The sequence below is a fragment of the Xiphophorus couchianus genome, chromosome 7 (assembly GCF_001444195.1).
Source record: "Xiphophorus couchianus chromosome 7, X_couchianus-1.0, whole genome shotgun sequence".
Taxonomy (NCBI): Eukaryota; Metazoa; Chordata; class Actinopteri; order Cyprinodontiformes; family Poeciliidae; genus Xiphophorus; species Xiphophorus couchianus.
This window is the reverse complement of record NC_040234.1, coordinates 6,093,038-6,112,253: the sequence shown is the minus strand read 5'-3', so window position 1 is coordinate 6,112,253 and position 19,216 is coordinate 6,093,038. Positions and strand designations below refer to the sequence as shown.

The 19,216-nt window shown below is 38.5% G+C and overlaps 2 long non-coding RNA genes across 2 annotated transcripts in view; one reads left to right on the top strand and one right to left on the bottom strand.

Annotated features, from left to right (window-relative positions):
* The window catches only part of LOC114147464 (uncharacterized), a 21,845-nt gene extending 2,629 nt beyond the window's left edge, over positions 1 to 19,216 (top strand). The window contains exons 3-4 of the long non-coding RNA XR_003596058.1: positions 1,826 to 1,890; positions 18,284 to 19,216. This is a non-coding gene — a long non-coding RNA (uncharacterized LOC114147464). The remainder of the gene's footprint in view (positions 1 to 1,825; positions 1,891 to 18,283) is intronic.
* LOC114147465 (uncharacterized) lies at positions 15,992 to 17,980 on the bottom strand. The gene is made up of 2 exons (XR_003596059.1): positions 16,579 to 17,980; positions 15,992 to 16,369 (listed from the first exon to the last, which is right to left on the bottom strand). It is a non-coding gene; the product is annotated as an uncharacterized LOC114147465 (long non-coding RNA).

The following is a 19,216-nucleotide window of genomic DNA, read 5'->3' as shown; positions in this document are numbered from 1 at the left end:
CAGAAAGCCCATTGGTTATTCTTGACATATCTAAAGCTTTGTCTCTCAAAAATAATCCTGCTTTCCTGTTAACGCAAACCCAGGACGATTACATAGAAAGTTTGCACGGCAAAACTGCTGGGTTAATTCCCCTCACCCCCATCTAAATCAGGGGTTTATGTTGTTTTGGAAAGACGTTCCAACCAAACACTGATCCAGAAACTGTGACAAAGTGTTTGGTCAGAGAAGAGACTAGAATGAGCCTCAGGATGAAATAAGAAATGCTAAAAATGATGCATTATAACGATGTTCACAAAGATGCCATTAGCTGTAAGTAGCTAGCACAAGCTAGTGCTAGCTACTATATTCAACATTGACACACTGACCACAGTCCTTGTTAGTCTAAATGTTAAACATGAGTCACTTTTAGCCCATTTGAAGTTGTTGTGTTAAATCAACCCAGGCTTAGATGAGTCACTGATGCAGGAACTAGCTTAAAAAACCCAACAATTTCCAGTGTATCTGTGGTACAGAAAAGCCAGGAGTGAGTATAATGCGTACATGACATAGAAAGCATTGGCTCTTTCCAAAAAGTCCTGTGAAATCTACCGCATTTCATATTCTGTAAGATCACTCTTTCACAGAGATTATAATTAAATAATGTTCTCAGAAAACTTCAAGGGTTTTAGGAACACTGTATGTCTCTAAATAAAACAAAGTAAAACATTTCAGAATAAGGTTTTCCACAAGCTGGTCCAACCTCAAGCGACATTTTTCAGCTCCTAAAATGCATCCCAGTACTTTAGATGCCCAGTTTGCGAGACAATTAGCGAAAAGCATAAAAACATGCTTTTAGGGACCCCAGATTTAGGGACCCCAGATTTTAGCATTTATTTAGTTGCTAGCAACTTAGATTTCAATTTCCACAATGATGATGGTATACAAATCAATGTATTCATAAAAAAAAACATAATTGAACTATTTCCATCAACAATGACTGAACATTTTATCAACGTCTGGTGAAACTTGTTCAGGAACTATATGTGCCAAAACTCCAAAAAACATGGCTATATTATTTAAAATAGGTAATTTAATGACAAGAAACAAAATAAAAGCTGTTTTTTTTGTGACATAACCAATATGTATTAGTTGATGTCAGACCACAATACATGAGAGGTGCTACCATTCTTCCTTCAAGTGATGACGCTTAAATGGTAAAGCTAATTTTCATTGACATTGTAGTTACTAACTAACAGATTTACAAATAAAGAACTGGATAAAAGGTTACATTATATTTGATATGTGTATTTAAATTGTACTTAGCAGTTAGTGTGTAGGTTCAGTTCACTGAGAAATTAGCTGGTAACCAGTTTCACACTTGAACAGCCCTGATTAGCACAACCACAGAAGGTAACATCCATAGTCTTCCTTAGCTCCGCTCTTACGGATACATCAAATCAGCACCAAGAGACTAGCTTTCTGGCAATACTCTGGACCAGGCGTGCTCAATACGCCGAGGGAAGGTTTTGAGTCAATCTCGGCAGTAGGTGACAAACTGGACGCTGCCTGAGACCAGCACTTCCTCTTCTGACACGCTTATCAAAATATTCACTAAGATCCTAAACGTTTGTAGCTTCATTAAAGAATAATAATTTTTTTTTAAATCAACAAAAAATGTTAAAATTAATCATCTCAGTAATTATTGTTTCAACACGGTGTTGTGCAATTCAGTGCGTTTCGGTTTCATTAAGAAAAACAAGGCGACTCAAAGACCAACTGACTGGAAACCTGATATAGTAACGGACTGAATGTTATGTTTTTGACATAATCTTTGCTCGGCTTGCAGGGCGCAGGCAGCTGCCACGGCAACGGGTGTGCTTAACGACGAAGGGAGAGAGCGAGAGTAAAAAGGTAGGAGTGGTTATTTTACTTTTGTTTACCTTTGCTGTGGCGCATTACAACCGCTGTAGTTTCTAAACGTTCAATAAACGACAAACTTGGGCTCATTACCTCGTTTGTGAGTGTACGTCATTCACAACAAACATCAATATATTTAAGTTTTAACAAACAAATTATTGCTTCTACCGCAATAATTATGTGAAATTAAATGAATTATATCCCAACTTCAGTAGATTTGCCTTTACCTTTACAGAGCTCTTTGGTTCCTCCTATCAGTCTGTAGCTTCTCATATTGACGTCATCAAACCAAAGTTCAGATCTACCATAACTGACTGACACCTGCTGGCCTCAGGTTTGCAACCAGCTTGTGACTGAGAAACCAGTAACCTGCTCCCAGAAGAAACTGCGTTAGGTCTTCTATCACTTTCTTATTTCTGCTATAACTGGTGTATATTTGCATATAAAATAAGTCAATAGAGTTTCATTTACCATTTTTATGTGTTCGTGTCATGAGGTAGATCTCAGCCGGCTGGTGAGAGAAAAAGTCGATCGTGGCCTCAAAAAGTTTGGGCACCCCTGGTCTGGACCGATGTTCCACAGAAAACTACACAAATAAGTGCATCTGTGAATACTGAACCACAAATAGACGGGAACCCAGTGTAAAGAAAACAGAAAAACAACAAACAGCTAGACTTCAACAAACAGGAAGTTGAACATAGAACAGCAAAGTTGACCTCTTTAATCCGTCATGATAGAGCATGTTGGATTAAGAAATGTTTCTCTTAAAGTTATTTGAAAGTCTACAATCTATTCATATAATACCCACACAGTCTGCTGTCAGTGACACTAACTGTGCTAATTGCTAAAGATGCCAAAGAACATTCAAAATGTTTAATCTGTAATCATGCTACCCTGTTTTGAAGCAATGACGCTGTAGTTCTGCAGAGCGACGTAAATGACCAACGACTGCGCATAACAAAGAGGCCCTTTATTTGCTATAGTAAAGGATTCAAATAGTAGAAATCTAACACATCTCACAATAAATTGCATTTAGAATTAAATTATCTTGTAGAAAAAAATTACAAGTTTTTGTTACATTTTCTAGAGTGCATGGAATAAAACAAAAGTTAGAAAGCAATAATCACACTTTTAAAAGAGTTAAAGATGCATTGCAATTCTTTCTAGGTGGATTTTATGAATAGATTATATTTTGTTCCAAAACTTGAATCAAAAATGACTGAATTTGTAGATTTTCAGCTATAAATCTACACCACTCCAAAACTGTTTTGGAGAAATCATTGTTTTAAATGACCCTGGAACAAATCAGTTTTAAATTAAATCTGGAAGTTAAAAACATAAATGTATTACATTTATTTTATTTTTTTAAAGAGAAAATGTAATCAACTTAAATTAGTGTCTGCATGTAAAAGGCTTTAAAAAACCAGGTGATCCACAGTTAAACAGTAAATTTCTCTAACTTGGACCATGCTGAAGAGATACTTCATCTGAATTGACGCCTACCAGGCTATAATGGACAAAGACCAGAGTTAGAAAACACTGTGAAGGAGAAGAACTGTTTCCATCACAAGTCTTTTAGAGTGCAGTTTCCAGCTATGACCACTTGAGGGCAGTGCAGTACTGATGAAAACTCAAAATGCCATCCAGCATCTGTGTGGCAGATTAACAATAAATAGACCTGTGTATATAATCCATATATAGTTCACACCCTTTAGTCTGCTCTTAAAATACAAAACATCTATATCCGTTAGAAAACTCAATATTTTTGTTACATTCTAAGTTTCGATGAAGCAATGATTTTGTTTAAGATGTGAAAAAAACAATCTGATTAAAACTATTCAACTATGTCTGGCTGTATACTCCATGAAAACCAGTACAGTTTTTGGTTTGTGGTTTAAAACTGCCATCTTCCCCAGTTCTCTGCCTGCAGCCTCGTGGCCTGGTCTGTTTTGTTGTGCTGAATGTCGGCCTCTGTTTGCCGCCCGTGAAAGGTGCCGCTCATTTAGAGCGACTGAATGGCTGCTGGGAGAACAATGTTCAGTTGAACTTCTGGAAAGTGTTGACATTCTCTGTACTAAACTACAACCACCAACATAAAGATTTACACCATTTATTATTATTATTATTATTTGCTTTTCTCAGATTCCCTAACCACTCTCAGGCCCTGACACCTTCCTGATGTCTTTTTCATAGCTTTTATTTTTGCCAATTGAAAAACTTCTGCCCATCTTGATGAAATTTGTGCTAAAACAAAACGGTTGTACGTTGTTGCCCGGTTTGGAGGTCAAATAAAGAGCACACAGTGTCATCAGCGTACGAAACAAGGCGGATGGAATCAGTCTCTTACCTGGCGTCGAGCTGTTTAATGGGCCCACAGTACGTGTTGGCTCACCTCTCATGTGACGGGGTCATGTCAGAGGGCAGACCCCTCTCCCCAACTGCCCCAACACCTCCCACTCTCACCCCTCCACCCACCGACTGGCTCCACCCACTCCAGCTCCACATCAGCTGAGCTGCTTGTCAGCACTCTAAAAAAAAACAACTTTGTTTCTTTCTTTCAATCAATCAATCAATCAAATTTTATTTGTATAGCACATTTCAGCAACAAGGCATTTCAAAGAGCTTTACATCATATCAAACACAGAAACACAATGCAACATAGAATCAACAATCAAAACGCGACATTAAGTCATCAATAAATTTGTAATTGATTACGTTTCAAATACAATCCTAAACAGATGGGTTTTTAGTCGAGTTTGCATCCATAGAAGGTTTACCTGTTACACTCCTGCTGTGTTATATGGAACAAAATACCTGTTGCTATTTTTATTCCCACTCACACAGGGAAGAGGGAAGGAAATATGAATAGAGCCTTTTTTTTCTAATATTTGAGATGTGTAAAAACAATTCTATACTTTTCCAATCTCCGTACGAAACTTATATTCTTTCCATTCCAATAATTTCTTTATGTGACTTTTTTGTGTAGCTTTCCTCTCTCCATTGTTCGTGTGCCTTGGATAAATCATTTAACTTTATATATAAAGAGTTTAATGCCTCATTATCAATGTACGTTGCAGAAGTTACGTAAAACTAGGGTTTCAATGTGAACACCTTTGGTCAAAAACTCAACTCATGAGTCTGAAAATGGTAACTTAACTAAAATATGAAAAAACTTTGTTAGATAAAAAAAATAGAAAGAGAGAGAGCATCTTGCCAAGTAGAGGACAGATTGACAGACATTCTGAGTATACGTACATATAAAACAGATGTCTTGAGTTTGATATCGCGAGCCTGTTTTTTTTTTAGGGTCCCTACCCATACGCGATTGATCGATAGCAGGATGTGAGAAGAAGAAAAACACCAACGCCACTGTGTCTCAGCTCTCTGAGGACGAAACAAAACGCCTCAAGAAGTTGTTCAAGCATTTTAAAACAGCGCTGAGCTCAAATTAGATTATCCCTTTCTTATTGCATTACGGCGTTTGAATTCAATTTTCTTTTTTCGCCAAAGTAATATTGTTGGCAACAAAACCAGCCTTCCTGAGATATTTGCCTGCCTCCTGTCGGGACTCCGTGTTCGTGGAATGCGTGGACCTCCACGTGGAGGCGTGGGGGTTACCTGTACGCGGAGAGAGGGGGTGCAAATGGTGTTAATCCGCAGCTGGCTCGCGACGCTTGAAGCCGCGGCGGTATAATAGCGGTGAGCGCCGGGGATCCCGGTGGAGGGTGCTGGGCGTTCAGCTGAGTGGAAAACCTCTTCCACATGCCGGCCCGGCTGAGGCCATCTTGCCCCGAGGCCCAGCACACCGCCGCACATGTGGGTTGAATTGTCAAGGTGTTATGCGGCCCTGCTGAGGTTTCCAGCTTCACTGGCCGTCTCTCCCCGGGTTTATTACGAGACTGAATACGTCAGAATGCAAGGACAAGGCTCGCAGATACTGGGGAATGTTTGTTTTTACTCTAAAGTCGAGTCTTAACCTTGTTTTGACATAGACGAAGGCTGCCACGGTTTTCATTCTGTATAGTTCGACATTTAAACTGAACGTTTTCTGGGACATGAGAGCCACTTTTCAGCTGGTTTAAAGGAAAAAGAACATGATTTCTACCATCCAAGTTTGTATGCCCCTGTTAAAATAGCAAGTTTGTGTTTAAAAAAAAAAATGAAGCCATGATAAATAATGTCAAATTTCATTTAATCATTCAGCCTTCTTTGTGGGAAGGTTGAATGATTAGCATCCCACATCCGGACTTCGTAACATTAGTCCAGTGGCTCTTGTGAAATTTCTTCAAATGTACTAGACCACAGGTGTCAAACTCCAGTCCTGGAGGGCCACTGTCCTGCAGCTTTTAGATGTGCCTCTGATGCACCTCACCTGAATAGAATAATTAGGTCATTAAGGCTCTGGAGAACTGATCTACACAAGGAGGAGGTAATTAAGCCATTTCATTCCAGCGTTTTGTACCTGTGGCACATCTAAAAACTGCAGGACAGCGGCCCTTGAGGACTGGAGTTTGACCCCAGTCAAACTCCAGTAAGGACTGGAGTCAAACTCCAGTAAGGACATCTCTAGTCCACAAGTGGCCTCTCAGACATCCTGTCAGGTGTAGAACTGAACTTTGACTAGGCCATTCCAAAAAGTCTAATTTTCTTCTCCTGAAGTAATTTTTTGATAATAAGGTATTTCTAGCAGATACCTAAAAACATTAAGATATGATATATATTTTTACATTACATTACACTACGTGGTTGTATATTGCTTCCTGGACCAATCTGATAAGAACCTGTCTGCAAACTTTGGCTTTAGTGAAAGGGTTATGACCAAAAATCAAGAAAATCATAACATGGCAGCCAAACTTGATTCCCGGTACATTTGAATCACTAAAGGCAGCATGCACTGCATTGATGTTGGCTTTAACTCCTGAAAATGAATCTAGGAGGCGGTTTAACAAAGTAGCACTCAAAATGGGTGCAAACTTATTCATCTGAAACATTTCAGTTTCATTTTTGGTTTCTCTGACAATTTTGTTTGTTTTTCAGGTGAATGAATGTGAACCTTTGGCAATGACGGTGTAATTTTTTCCCCAAACAGTTGACAATTTTGAAATTAACCAAATGTCTTATTTATATTCCAACAGCCACTTGCTCATTTTGATATTTATTGTTTTTCATGTTTACTGATTAATGTACTGGAGTTTTTATTTGCCTGTTTCAATCCATAGTAGGTAATGTTTTTATTATTTGTTTTGAAAGTATTTCTTTTTTATTAGTATTTTATATCAAGATTATAGTCATCACCATGTTTTTTGTCAAAGTAAATTAATTTCGGTTCTTCATAAGGGCATTATTAATTTCTCCCGAAGGCCAACATTTCCAGTTTTCTCCGACATACTACGGTTGTACTTTAATTAACATGCTACTCCTGCAGTATCTCACTGTGTTTAAATCACACCAGCGCCTGAAATGTCACATAGTGGATGATTGATGGATACTTGGAACATATGATGTCTGGAAACAAATCAGAGGGAAACTCACAGTCTGCAGTCACAGCACTTCAGACTTTTATGACTTACTTCACTGTTTCTCCAGGTTAAATTTTGATTCACATGAAGGATTTATTTCTGCGTGAAGTTTTGAAAATCAAAATGCGATGTCTGTGGGCTCCTCAGCAACGTTCACTTCTGAACAGCCTGAACACTTTTCCTCCTTCTGTTTTCTTTCATACTCTTTTAAAGTTTGATCTTTTGGCCAGTATGAAGCAGTTTCATTTTGTGTCTTTGGTGTAAATATTATGGAACTCTGTCCGATTCAGTTATGCAAAGGGAGCCTGATTTCTTCAGACTGAGTCATGCGTCACACACAAGTCAGAACTACAAGTCCCGTGTTTTCAACAAAAAGGTTAGTTGGGCATGACAAGAAACCAGAGGTGAACTAGCTTGTTGAAAACCAAGAAGAAAAGTACAATAATAAAAGATGTTTGACTTACTTCAGCTAATGCTGCCTTTTTAAAATTACCATCCAAGCCAGATTTCATTCCTACCTTCAGATTGGGTTTGTTGCATAAATGTGACTTTTTGTGTTTTATAGGTGTATGAAAACACAACCTGTCCAATGAACTCTAAACTTCAGAAATACTTCGAAAAATAATAATTCAATTCATTCACTTCAACCTCATATCTTTTCTATGTTCGGGTCAAGCATGTGCCTAAAATAAACTAAGTGAGATTCACTTTTGTACTAAGCAGCTGGAACTTTTATTTTACTGTTAAAGGTGCAGCCATTTTCAGTAAATTAGAATATATGTTCCGATGAGGATCTTTGGTCATATTAAAAGAAAGTTTAGAAAACAGAAACCTTTAAGGAGGTGCTAAACATACTTTTCTTTCAGCCCATCATTAGTCCGATGTAATATTCCAATCTTAAACGATGATGTTTTCATTAGTAGAAATTTATCATGATAATCAGAAAAAAACCTTGCAACCCATCAATCTGTGTGCAAATAATATTTGTAATGCGTCTCATTTGGTGAGCTGAGTTATTGAAATAAAATCAACTTCTCAATCATTTAGAAAACGGGTCAGCGAATCACTTCAGTCATAGGAAAGTTAAACTGGAGATTGAAATTTCGGGCGTGGATGAGCGGACACGAAGCCTCCCAAGCGAACCTCAACGTCAGGCACAAAGTCTTCAGACGATGAGAGAAAGAAGTAAAAACAAAGAAAAGAAACAAGACGAGGACATGCACGTTGTGCACAATTTATGGCAGTGAAGCTTGAGATTGGTAGGAGTTTTAAATTGATCCAGAATATTTGCCACATGCATAACAGTGAAGGGAAGCAGCTGCACGTCACGTGTTAATTTTATGCTCTGTGTGTGTTTTGGATTATTTAATGTCTTGAAGTGAAGGATTTAAACAGGTTCAAATGGAGCTGGAGAGGCTTTTTGCTAGTAAAACTTGAAAGTTGTGAGTGTATTTTATTTCTAGTGCTAAATAGTGATAGTACACTATAAGTAGTGTAAATAGTCACAATACATGTGATTTACTTAATTTTGATGTCTTTAGTCAATTTAGAATAGGCCTTTCTTTAGATTCAAACTGATTTTGACTAAATAAGCTCGCGCTATTTTTCCCTCTCAGCTGGAACTACTTGAATGTCTCAACAAATCCACAATTAACATTTTGAATTTAGAAATAACTACTATCATCATCATTATTATTACTACTACTATTATTATTAATAACCTTACAGGCAAACTACGGCTACACATAGATGCAGTATGAAAAATGACATTCTACAGAAAATCCCCTAGAGGGCACCATACCACTAAACATGAACTATCAGTTAAATGCAATAAAAATACACAGGACAAAAGTGAAATGAATGGCAAATTTCATCTTTACAATAAGAATATGTTTGAGATATAATTTTAAGTAAGCCCTTCCACTATCGGGAGCCAGGAAAAACACAAGGACAATGTCACCCCCTGGGCTAATTACTGACGTGAACACAAATTTTGGTCGGGAGAAGGTATACTTGCATAATAAAAACGTACACACGTCTCATGCACACTTGGTTAGCAAATGATTGATAGCATATGGTCATTCCTGGTCCGTGGATGCTGTTTTTATGTCACAGAGTCACACCGAAGCACAGAAAGGAATTTGCTCAGCTACATGAGATTGAAACTATAAAACAAATGGATGCATCATGGGTAACGTAGTGTTAAATGAAGGGACGAACTTTTAACAACAATAATAATCATAATAATTCATCAAATTCGTATAGCGCTATAAATTTTAGGACATTAACAGACGCTAATCTTACACTAATAATCTATTAACCCAGCCAGCTAGCTGTCTAGCTAGCTAGACTACTAGCAAGCTAACAACACAGCTAGCTAGCCGTCTAGCGAGATAGACTACTAGCCAGTAAGCTAGCTAGCTAGCTAGATGTTTAGTGGAAAATTATGTAAACAAAAAAAAATTGGCAGACAATTACACTTAACTCAAATACGTAAAAGGGGAGTTAAAGTTGAGCAGTTTTTAAGTGTGGTAGATTTTTTGTCTGAGCGAAGACCCATAGTAGTGCGTTTTCTGACTAACTGTGTCAGCACCATCGTCCTGTCAGTGAGAAGTCTTAGCAGAATTTCAGCTTTAATGATAATAATAAAAAAGAAAGGTAAATATATAAATTTTCTATGCATTAACTCAACACCATCCACCCACCACTAACTTGGCCTTAAAAGGGATTTTTGTACAATCTGCCCCTTTGATGTTGGAATCTGGCTGTGGGAGGATTTGTTTTTGATTTAGACTGAAGGCTAAGCTCTCATTCCCCTCCCACCCCCCAAAAAGAACTGGACAAACTGGTCTTTTCTGTATACCAGCTGGCTTTGAGAGGGCGGGCATGTGCATACATATGTTTTTTGCATGCGTTTGAATCAGCTAAAATGAGATCTATGCCTCCAATTTCTATTAAAAGTCGTTTAATTCCTAAAAGACGCGGTCGAAGCTTCGCCGACCTTCCCACAGACGCCGTCTCAATCCCCGAGGCCTTCTGGTTTGCTCCTCACCTGAAACAGAAAACCCAAAAGGCAAAACGCGAATGGAACAGGGCGCTGCATTAACGTGATGCTTTTTTTTTTATAGCTCAATTCGACAGGGTGTCAAATCTGCGAAAACACAAGGCGTATCAGATCGCAAATGAGAAACATTTTAGGTTGTGTAGTTTGAGTTTGTGTGTGTGCGTGTAGAGGAATTCTTTTATAAGATGAAGTTTCTAACTTTTATCCTCTACGCCATATGTCATTGCTGCAGGAAAATCAAGAAGGAGTCTTGTTAAGAAGTCTAATCCAAAACACCAGAGTCGCAACACAGCTATTGGCAAACACTGGTTGTCTGATCGCATCAAGTCGTCCTGGTTATTCTTTTTTTATTGTCTCTTGTGTAAAAAAGCTATAGCTGCTCCGGGGTGTGTGGGTGTGTGTGTGTGTGTGTGTGGGTGTGTGTGTGTGTGTGTGTGTGTGTGTGTGTCTCACACTGATGAGATGAGAATATATTTGATAATGTGATTTTCATCTTTTCTTACTAATGGAAAACATCCAGACCAAGATGTTTCTATCTGAGTTTTCCTTAGTACAAGTGCACAACAGAATATTGTTCTATTGGTGAAAATGAGAAAATAAAACAGCCTGACTGCATAAAAATGAACTTATTTCCAGTCAGACATGTAATAGGCTATCAGTTCTGTACTAACCCCTGGAGTTTGAAGTCCTTTGGTAAACACATAAAGCTCTGACAGATTTAGAACGTGCCGTAAATCAAATTTTACTCCTGTTTTAGATTTCCTTCCTCGCAAATCTGATAAAAGTGCACAGAACAACCAGCAGAAAAGCAGGTTGAAAATCCTCCTGCTGTTAAAGACTTTTTTTTAGGAAGATACAAAAAGAAAGATCAGGGCAGTGATGACAGATTTATACTCTCAGGAAGTAGGTTGCTGTCCTGAAGACGAGATTTTGACTGCGTGGAAAGTTGGGGTGGATTAGAATCCAACATGGCTGCCCTGCAGACGAAGACTCGATTACAATACTCCCATTACGCCCTACGCCCCTCTATAAAGTGTGCACTCAGTCGAAGTACACATAAGTGTGCAGGTTACAAGCATGTAAAAATTGGAGGATTGGGACAGTACGGATTACTTCATAGAAATCCAAAATGGCAGGTCTAAGTGAAATAGTAATAACTGCCGTAAGGATTTTAAGAAGGTGGCAGTACAGTGTGGTAAGGACGGGCATTTATCGTATAAATTTTTTCATTTATCGTGATAACCTTTTTTAATAATATGAATTTAGATTTGTCGTTGTCACAATAAATTCCTATTGATGATGTTTAAAATCCTCCCAAACTGTTCATATTGTCAGGATTGTTGTTTTTACTATTTTCTCCAAGGTTTGTTCAATAATAGTACCAATACATTTGAAAATACAATTAAACGTGTGCAGTTTAGTGACACAAATAAGACTTCTTTATATGACTGGTGTCACATAGAAGCATATTAAAAATGAGTATTTGCGTTTGTGGGACTATGATTGCTCTACCATGGAGGCACAGCTACACAGTTGTTTAGAAGATGTTTAATAAACAGTTCTTATCGTCACCTTTATTATTATCGGAATATTACCACAAAATATGCTGATAAAACTTTAAGTCCATGTCGCCCACACCTACAGCAGACGTATTTTTGCTTTCCAAAAGTAATTTCAGGAGATATTTGGCTGTGCAAATGTGTTTTGCTACGACTTTTTGAAAACATAACAAAATGCAATAGTTTTCATTCATGAACAGTAGAGTGAAACAAAAATGATCTCAAAACTTTACATTTGAAAACTTACAATATTTTCGCGACAGACACTTTTTGCTCGGTGAAGGTTGCCATGTTGCCGACTTTTAATTTAAGACGACACATGCAGCCGTGAATTATGGGTAATGCAACTCGCCAAAATCCGCTTGGATGCAGGCTTTAGCTGAAGTGTGGCTCAAGGGGGTAAAGAGGGCGGGGCAAAAAATTACTCCAGAGAATTGGGACACACTAGGCACTTGAACCCTTCAATGTAAGTACCAGGACCGGGTCTGAATGGGTTCTTAAAGGAGCAGTATCATTTAAAATCAACTTTTATTTGAGTTTTACATCATGTTATAGTGTTATTCACTCATTAAAAACATCCATGGAGCGTTGCCCTGATTCTTTCATGCATGTTTGAGAAATCCTTTAATCTCCATGGCAACCATTCAACTGTGCAAAACACCTGGGTGGACCTAGCTCTGCCCTCGAGTTGCAGCTCCTTCTCAGAACTGCAGATTCCAAGCTCCTCCCCCACTCCGCTCCTTCAGACTAGCCAGCAGCAATTAGCAAACACCTGGTGGAGCTGCAGCGCTACTTATATGAGCTACTTCTCAGTGCAACACTGGTGAAAATGTTGTTAAGGGGTTAACAGAGGAGCAGTGTTGCCATGACTTCCTGAAGGCGGAGTTTCAGAAAGAGCAGGAGTTTCTTAAAGCGACAGAGACCCAATTTGAAATTATGAAGTCACATTTATTTGAAGGTAACAGTTACTTCATTGTGCTATAGAATGGCACTATGTGTTAGGAAAATACATAATAATGCTTCTTTAATAAACCTGTAGCATCCATAGTGCTGTAAAGTACAAGTTTTTGAACATATTGTCTTTTGTTTTGGAGCAAAACATACAGCTATCCGCTTCTGTTTCTAAGAGGACCGAATACAAACAGGAAACTCCTCTGCTTTCTGAGCGTCCTTGGTTTCCACCTGTCAGCTCAGGTGAGAAGCCCCTACCTGGAGACCCCGGGTCTTTATTGACGGTCATCAGTTTCAACACGCCGTCCCCGCGCTTCAGAGAGCAGAGAAACGACGGAGCTTGCCCGTATGCACCGTGCGGGATGCCGCAGCAACACAGAACCTGGTTCCAGTTAAAAGCAGAAGCCCCCACAACAAAGTCCCTAGCAGGGGGAGTCGCAACGAGGAGAATATCATTTTTCTCTGGCCTCTGTGATCTGCCATTCTTACGTTTCACTTTCAAAGCCCGGCTCACTGGCACAAGTTCTGCTCTCTGCATCTCTGAGCGAAGGAGGGAGTGCTGCGCTCCCCCCTCTCTTCCCTTCTCCTCACTTTACCTCTCCTCTTCTGAAAAAAAGGAGACGAGGAAAAGAAGTAAGGACTTTGACACAGCTGGAATAAAATCTGTTGAAGTTTTGTCTCTACAATAATCCCCCAACAAGCTGTTTAAGCCTGATGGTTTCCTGTTACAGAATTCTTTAGGATTCACAGGCTTTTTATAAAGGATGCACCACCATGAAAATTTGAGCCAATATCAATATATATATGATATTGTAGTTGTAAATTATTTTTCTACGAGATCGTGTATCAATTTTGCCAACCTCCCCTCGCAACACACAAATGGCAGCAAGATAAAAATAAACACTGGTTATTACTAGAGGTGTGCCATGCTTCATATTTCGGTATTGATCCAATAAAGGGCTTGTGTTGCCGATACCGATACTTTCTATTTAAGTTTGGTATATCATCAAACTTCTGACCTTCAGCTGTTTTAGTTGTTTTTTCTTTGAAGTATTCTGTTCAAACCTAGGACAGAATTTGAATAAAGTTTATAAATGCTTATGAAATACTTTAATAGAATATAAACATGATTTGTGTGTATTTTTCAGAAATAAGCAAAGTGGAAAATATCATTGAGATCAAATCGGAAACAAAATTCTTTTTGAGATAGAGTTGACAAATACAAAAATAAAACAAAATTGAAAGGGTGTATCGGAAACTAAAGTATCAATCTTACCACTCTATTATCGATCCGATACTAATACTGAATTGTTATCAATTCAGTATTATTGATACTGATATTTTTGAATCGATCTGCCCTCCTTACATAGTAGGCCAAAACAGATAAAAGTCAATTTTTTTACGTAAAATTTACTTATTTTTATCTTTACTTCATGTTATAATGTTATTCCCTCATCAAAAACATACCTGGAGTGTTGCCTTGATTATATCATGCATGTTTGAGAAATCCTTTAGTCTCCATGGCAACCATTCAACTGTACAAAAAGCCTGGATATATCTAGCCCCGCCTTCAAAGACGAAGCTCCTCCTCAGAGCTGCACTTTCCAACCTTTTGAGCTTCTGCCCCACAGAGCATCCCTCTCCTCTCGACTCTTCCACTCAGCTCCTTCAGACTAGCCAGCAGCAATTAGCAAACACCTGATGGAACTGCACATCAGCTGAGCTCATTATAGGAGCTACTTCTCAATGCAACGCCAGTAAAGGAAGTTGTTAAGAGGTTAAGAGGAGGTTAACCTCTATTAAGAGGTTAACAGAGGAGCCATGTTGTGATGATTTCCTGAAGGCGGAGTTTCAGAGAGAACAGAAGTTTCTTAAAGAAACAGAGGCCCAGTTCCAATTTCTTGTTAGTCACATTTAATATATCCAGCATTTTTTTATGACAAATGAAGGAAACAGTTATTGGATTGTGCTATAAAATTACCTTGTGACTGGAAAATACTTAATAGTCCCCATTAAAAAAAAACTATTAACAGGCTGCTACTGACGATCTATTATGCATCCCTACTTTTTCTAGATTTTCCAACTTTTGCCACTGAAATGGACCATAGTCCTTATTTTTCTCAAACTCTCCGAGTCCTGTTTGTAAAGTTTGCTCTGCTGCCGTTGCATTAGCCTGCTGCATAACCTGCTGTTTGGGTTGAATGGCAGTCAAGCAAACCTTTTTAATTAGCTGAACTCTGTCACAGGTGCGGCCTAATGTGACTACTTTACAATCTTGTCCCTTTTGCCACCCCATACTACAGCCACTAAAATTTGATAATTTATTATGAGCTGTTTTCAACCCTGATTCCCAGTGATACAACACGCTAAGACATATTTAGCGCAATAAATTAGGAGAGTTAGGTGTCATATTTTTGATGGACACGTCTTTAAATGTCAGGCCAGTCGCTGGATTAATACGCCGCTCTTTTCATCTGGAGTTGCGCGATGCATAATGTATAGCCCACCGAGTTATCTCCTGAGCCTCTCATGTGTTAAACAGATCTCGATACCCGCAGCAGGAGGTTGGGGGGGATATTATTCAGCGAGCTGGTATTTATAGACGGAAGGAAAGCGGCTTTGATAGGACGTCTCTTGAACGTCCTCCAAGAGGGGATATACTCGTGTCCTCAACCTCTTGCCACATCCCCTTTTCATCTCTTTTTATTCTCCGACGAACAATATGTGGACCTGCCGAAAGTCTGTGCGCGAAGATCTGATGCTCCGTTAAACTGTCAAGAGCCACAAAAAATCCCATTGAACTCATTTATAAAAGTCTTTACAGGTCATCCGAGGCCCGATCCCGTCATCAGACATCCAAGGAGTGGAAAGCCGATATTGGTTCAAAGCGAATCTCGTTGTCAGCTGGCATTCCTGAAAGTATTTCGCCGAGAAATCTGATTGCTTTTCTGACACTTACGGCGCTTTTACAGACGCATTGACACCCTGTGAACTTTTTTTTTCCACTTTGCAGAACTAACTTCAGAGCGTTTTATGATATGCATGTGACAGACCGACGCTGCAGAAACACAAAATCTCACCAAGTCATTCCAGCACAGTTTCTAGAGCAAATATCTCAGTACACTGGAAATAAGACAGAAATAACTTGGAAAGCAACTTTTTATCGACGTATCTCTTAGACTTCTTTGTATTCCTCTGGAGATTGTTGTGCAAAGGAGGATTTGCCATAAAATCAATAACATTGCGGCCAACACTGAGCATCTTCTTCATGAGACTGCTATACAAGAACAGAGGGTCTTCAGTCAGATGCTTTTACAAAACCACTGTAACAAAGACTGCTACAGGTGATCTTTCCTGTCCACAGCCATCAGCACCTACAACTGATGGAAAATTGGTTAATGTGAGTTATATCAACATAAAATTTTCTTTTGTGATAAATTTTTTCAATTTTTTTTATTGAATTGAAAGTCTTAGCTTAACTTGGTTTACATTAGCTTAGCTTACTTTATCTTTGCTCATCTTACATTAGCTTATCTTATCTTACATTATCTTAGATTATCTTACATTAGCTTACATTAGCTCACCTTACCTTAGTTAAGATAATCGTTATGCATTAGGTGTTAAGTCTTTACAGCTTTAACTCTACATGGTTCTTTGTAATCTGGTCCACACTCGGACTGATCAAGTTGTAGCAAACGAGTCTGTCTCCTAGCAACCAGGAACAGGAAATCATCTCAGAGCTGCTGTCGAAAGGACGTTTGTTTGGAAGCTAATCTGTCCTTATGACCACTACAGCGATTAACAAGGCTGGGAGAAGAGCAGTCGTGTATTGGATGATCAGGGGCCAATTCATAACTTTTATGGCTGAACCTATAAATAAAATTGATCCAAATGTAGAACTTTGTCTTCAAAATGAAACAACACAGAGCAACACATATGATGTCACAGAATATTCTGCTTTGAAGTTGAACAAATTCCCATGCAGCGACCAGAAATTAGTTTTAAAATATTCAGAAAGCAGCGCACTTAGGTAGGAATTTTTTTTAAAAAATTCATTTTGTATCTCAGCTTTTGCGGCAAAACCTCATAAAGTGTCAGCTGCTTCGGCACAGTTCAAGTAAAATCCCGGCTTTTGACTTCTCTGTCATTCTGAAAGACGGCTCCTGCTGCTCCAGCTCTTTGATTCTCTCTCTCTCTCTGTGGAAGAAATACATCCATCCATACATCTGTGCAGCAGGCCACAGAGAGAGCGCTAGGCTACATGCAAATAATCAATTTGCTGTAGAAGTCTGCTTCACATGTGTCAGAGATGTATCGGGTGGGGTTGATATGAGGATATATGTGTGGGCATGAAAGTTTGCTCTGTGTTGCTGTGGGAGGGAGAAATGGAGCAAGAGGAAACGACGATAACTAAATGATGTGAAACATTTAAAATAAACCAATCAATCAATCGAATTACTTTAGGGTGTTTTGGTCTCATAATGTTTCAACTTAAAATCAGGTATAAATCATGATTAAAAGCGCTTGAAGAACAGAATCAACATGTCAGCATTAGCCTAAGCTAACTACAAACTGCGTCAGATGAAAACATAATCAGCACTACGTCAATTTCTGAAGTTCTTAAAAAAACCCACAAAACTTACATTTCTGCTAACGTGGAACCCATGTGATATTTCTTTCTTTTTTTTTTTTTTTTGCAGAAAACAATAAATTACTGGGAGACAAAGATTTAATGCTCTTTACAAAATATAATTAACAATAAAATTTTACATAATCTTGTGAAGACATTTTTTTTTGTCGTTAAAAATGTATACATTATTCTTTTACTTTGAATGGCAGTGAGATGAGATGAGTGTGCTAGAAAAACAGAGTGTCTTCAGTCAGAGGCTTCTTCAAATTTGCTGTAACATAGGCCGCTACAGGAGATCATTCCTGCCAACAGCCATCACTGTGTACAAGGACTCTTTGAAGAATTTGAATTACTATGAGTTACAATAACATTTAATTTTCCTGTGGGATCAATGAGGTATGTTTGAATTTGAATTGAACCAATTTATTGTGAGGAATAAAAGTATTTAAAACATTTTTTTTAAACAGAGGTCGCAGGGCTCTGCTAAAAAACAATTTCATTCTGTTTGTGAAAATACAAACAAAAGTCATTTGTTAGTATGTGCATGCTGGTTTGTTCAAGCTGCTGTTCGTTTTGTGAATGAAACCAAATGACACATCGACTGGACGTCGTCTCATTAGGACAGACTCGCTGTCTTCTGACAACATCTCTTCCTCTCCGTCAGGTCAAAGGTCTCATATTAACAGGTGGGCAGATAATGCGAACCAGGAGGGCGGCCATGCCCGGCTCATTCACACCGCCGCGGAGGAGAAACGACCGCGGAGCGCGGGATTGAGATTACTGGGATTGAAGCTGGCACTTCACACTCCTCCAAAGCTCCGGGGACGGGGCCAGACTCCAGGCGTCCACTACGGGTGGAGGTGTGGAAGCTCCACTTCCTCTTGGACCAGCAGCGGGAGACCAATTAGGAAAGAAAATGAAAGACTTTCTTTTTTTTTAAAACTTTTCTTTCATCGCTCTATCTTTCCTTCCTATCTGTTTTCCTCAAGGTTGAATAATGACAAACGAAGACAGACGTTTGCTCTCATGTGACGTGTGGATGATTCTCCACACACGTCCGATAAGAGTTGAATACTGCGTTCTTGTACGACAGCGAAAGGGAAGCATAAAGTTGCAACTGTCCATTAAATAATTGATGGCTTTATTAAAACGGGGCTTTCATAAATTTTCTTCAAACAGAAAAGCTGGTCCTAATTTGACAACAAGCTACTGAAAAGGTTCTAGATTTGAGATTAAGTACTATATTTTTTTTAGGGGGGTTGAGATTATTTTTGTAAGATTAAGTTAATAATCACTAAATAATGATTACTTAATAGTTAATAGATCATCTTTTATATTCAGAAAGTGATGATATCTAAAGAACAATACTGATTAATGAACTAATTTACTACGATTATACAAAATGCCTCAGAAACATACTCACGCCCTTTAAATTTTTTCCCACAATTATACCATTACAGGCATAAACTTTAATGCGTTTTACTGGGATTCTGGGTAACACATTAATACAAAGTAAAGTAATAAATATCTACTGTATGAAATAAAATAAAATTTGACAAAATGTAATATTTGTTGCTGGTTTGGTAATTTTCTGATG